This window comes from Salminus brasiliensis, chromosome 3, assembly GCF_030463535.1.
Source record: "Salminus brasiliensis chromosome 3, fSalBra1.hap2, whole genome shotgun sequence".
Taxonomy (NCBI): domain Eukaryota; kingdom Metazoa; phylum Chordata; class Actinopteri; order Characiformes; family Bryconidae; genus Salminus; species Salminus brasiliensis.
The window spans coordinates 3,825,566-3,829,170 of NC_132880.1; the positions used below are offsets into that span (position 1 = coordinate 3,825,566).

At 47.1% G+C, this 3,605-nt stretch overlaps 1 long non-coding RNA gene across 1 annotated transcript; it reads right to left on the bottom strand.

Annotated features, from left to right (window-relative positions):
- Positions 1-562: 562 nt before the first annotated feature.
- LOC140551180 (uncharacterized) lies at positions 563-3,605 on the bottom strand. Its single transcript, XR_011979238.1, has 3 exons — positions 3,099-3,605; positions 2,023-2,295; positions 563-1,893 (listed from the first exon to the last, which is right to left on the bottom strand). It is a non-coding gene; the product is annotated as an uncharacterized lncRNA (long non-coding RNA).

Here is a 3,605-nt window from a genome sequence, read left to right on the forward strand (position 1 = left end):
GTGGTCAGATAGCTGAGGAGATTGTAGTAAGGTTTGGAAGGGTTAGCTTCTAGCCTAGCACCTTGCTTGCAGCTCTGAAAACTGGAGGTGATGCTTCCTTCGGTTGGTCGGCTTGTGTTAGCATTTAGCATTACTTTTTTAGGCCTCGCTTCCATATTCTCCAAAAGTAGTCCTTGTGTTTAGCCTTAAAAAGCTTTCGCTTGTGGGCTACGTATATAAATATAACCCGTCAAGACTGTGATGTAACAGTTTTGGGGTTTTGGAATTGGCCTGTTTTCCAGCCCTATTTTGGTTCTATGGATTATCAGCTTCTCGTTTGAGGCTCGTGGTTTGTCACGTCCCTGTCCCGAACTCTCATTATTCAACTATTCCAAGGAAAATACAGTTTTCCATTCCAGGGCACCTTTAAGTGAAGTCCTTGTAGCGGCAGCAAAGAACTGCCGAGCTCCATTTCAGGACAGGCACTTTCACATGTTGACTCTGAAAGACACCTCCCTATTGATAAACACAGTGGAGCCCATAACTCTCAGAAATGACCCTCCATTAAAACAGCCAGACGCGGTTCCGTTTCCACCTCGGTCTGTTTATTATTTTCCGTGGCTGCTCTTATCAGCAGCAGCGTGCCCGGCGAGAGGCTGGTCAGCACTCACTTCCCCTCTCCCTGCGCTCCTGCCTCATCCGGAGAAAGTAAATCAGGGCTATTTGCCCCGCGGCCTGCAGCGTGGCGGATACGGCCTGGAACGACCAATGGGTTCTGCTGCAGCTCCAGCAGAGAGAAAGAGAGAGAGAGAGAGCGAGAGAGAGAGAGAGAGAGTGTATGTCTGGCCTTCTTCCACAGAGGAAACATCTGGACACTACTGGCCCGCTCTGGCATGAAAGTGAATGTATGCGTGGATGATTGTGTGTGTGTATGTGAGTGTATGTGTGTGTATGTGTGTATGTGTGTGTGTGAGTATTGAGGATTTCACACCGCTTAGAGCATTGCCACGCTTACATAAGTGACTGCAGACTATTAACGTGAAGACAGCCTTCAGTAGCTGGACTGGGGGCTTGGGGGTTTGGGGGGGCTGTGTTTAACTCACTATGTGCCCCCGCAGCCATTAGGCATGCTGAAGGAATTGGAGGCGCAGCATTGTGGGAAATCTAGCCACAGTTCCAGGAGCTAACTTTAGCATGTCGTTTGAATTGCTGGGTGTCAGAGGAACACACATGACCGCTTGACCGTTTATCTAAACGCATATTGACTTTACTCACAGCACCCAGAGGTGAGATACTAGCTAGCGTATTAGCTAGCTAAAGTTAGCTGTCCACAAACCAGCACGCTTCCTCACCCTGCTTCCAACGATCCAATGATCTCGACACTGGGAGGGTAAAGACCAACCCATGCCTCCTCCGTCACATGCGCCGCGATTTGGGGGAATGTGCCATCTACCCACCCTGGAGAGAGCAATTGTGCTCTCTCTGGCCCTGGCTGCCGATGGCTAGTGGCATGACCAGGGTTTGAGCCAGCGATTCCACTGGGCCACTCAAGGCCTAACTGAACTCCTGCACTAGAACATCCATTTGGTAAAAGCTCTTATAGAATAAGCGCTACCTCCTGTTCCAGATGATGGAGAAGATAGCATTAGGAGTCTAGTCCTGGTAGGGTCCTGGTAGGTCAGGGTGTTCCTAAGTGAAGAATCGAATGTTGCGTCGAGAACCGGTCTAGAACCGCCTCTGAGTGTAAAAACGCCCAGTGTTTCACTCCAGTCTGCTGTCGGACGTGGATAAAGCGGGTCAGACGGGTGCAGTGAGAGATGTTTCTGAAGGGGGACGTGTTGTTCTCCGGGCGGCTGACAGAGACGGAGGGAGGGGAGCTTCTCCTGTCTGAGTGAAGAATCGCTCCGGGCCTCGCTGACAGAGGAGAGAGGGAGAAGGTCAGGAGGTCACACCTGCCCATAATCCTGCTGTGTCTAAACAGGAGCTCGCGCACACACATACACACACACTCATCGGCTCTGCTGAAGGATCTGACTGCTGCACCTGGTTTTAAAGGTGATCCTCAGATCCCACAAGAACACAATGGAGATGGTGCTCGCTGTCACAGTCATTCCTGTAAAGCCGCAGCGCGGAATTCCCCGAGCACCAGCGGCGGCAGAAGCGCGGCCGACTCGGGATTAACTCGGGTTTGCTGAAAGATGCCACTGTAAATCCAGCAGGCTGTAGGTTTTGGTGGAGAACTCGCTCTTCCTCAGACGTCTTTGTTGCTGTGAAGTCTCAGAAGTTGCAGTTAGCTCCGGCGCCTTTTTGGAATCACTGGAAGCAGAAGATGAGATAGGTATTTATTTTTAAGCTGTGGTGGTCAGTGAGAAATTTACCCCCATTCCTTAAACAGCTTTCAAAAATGGTCCAAATTCCCTGTGATTCCTAAGTTTGAACCCTAAATTTGCTGATCTCCTTACACTTGATGAGTAGCAGTTAGACCGTAGGGCCACCCGAGAGCTATAAAATGACACTACATAAGTAAACTCTTTCTTGGACCAAATGCTGTATAGTTGCCACTTGAAGGCCCGCTCTAGCTAGCTAACTTTTACGAACTTTTACGAACTTTACACAAATAAAAGAAAAAAAATAATTAAACCAAAGCATCAAAAATTATATATATAATGTTTGATGCTTTGCTTATTTTTTTTCTTTTATTTGTAAAATATATGTTTAGATTTTTTGAGATTTACTTTTTATTGAATTCAGAAACAATTAAAAAACAGAAGTACAATTACAATAATGATAGCATGGGGAAATAATAATAATAATTATAATAATAATAATAATAATAATAATAATAATAAAGATAATAAAAGGAGAAATCAAAAATATTAAAGTAAAAAAAAAGTAAAAAAAAAAAGAAAATATTGAATAAGTAAATTGAGATTTTTTTGTTAACCTTTCTCTGAAAGGTGAGAAGATACCTGACTGCACTCCACTGAGGTAAAGGTGCTGCTGTGTGTGCAGTACAGTACTGCTCTGTGAGAACGAGCTCAGTACGCGCTCCTCTGTAGTTCCTGTGTAATTACTGAAGTGTGATGTAATGTAGTGGAAACAGCAGTGAGAACTCTGACCTGAACTGAAGCTCCAGTCCTGGTCCTGATCCTCTTCACCCGTGTTTGATTCCCCCTCGCTCTGCAGGACAGAGGTGTAGACGTGATATCAGGGAGGTGCTGGACGTTGTTTGGTTTCCTGTGCAGGCCAGGCTCCTGACCCGGGCCATCCTCTCTCTCTACCTGCGGCTCGTCCACATCCTCTTCCACCCATCCCAGCCCACACACTCATCCCAGCCCACACACTCATCTCAGCCCACACACTCATCCTATCCCACACACTCATCTCCTCTGCTTTCATTTATACCCAGTTTTACACCCCTCTCACTCTCTCTCAATGTCTCTCTATCTTCCTGTCTCTCTATCTTCCTGTCTCTCCTGGTCTCTCTCTCTCTCTCTCTCCCTTTCTCTCTCTCTCTCTCTCTCTCTCTCTGTTCCTCTCCCTCTCTCTCTCTCTCTCTCTCTCTCACTCTCTCCCTGTATCTATCTCTCACTCTCTCTCCCTGTCTGTCTCTCTCTCTCTCTCTC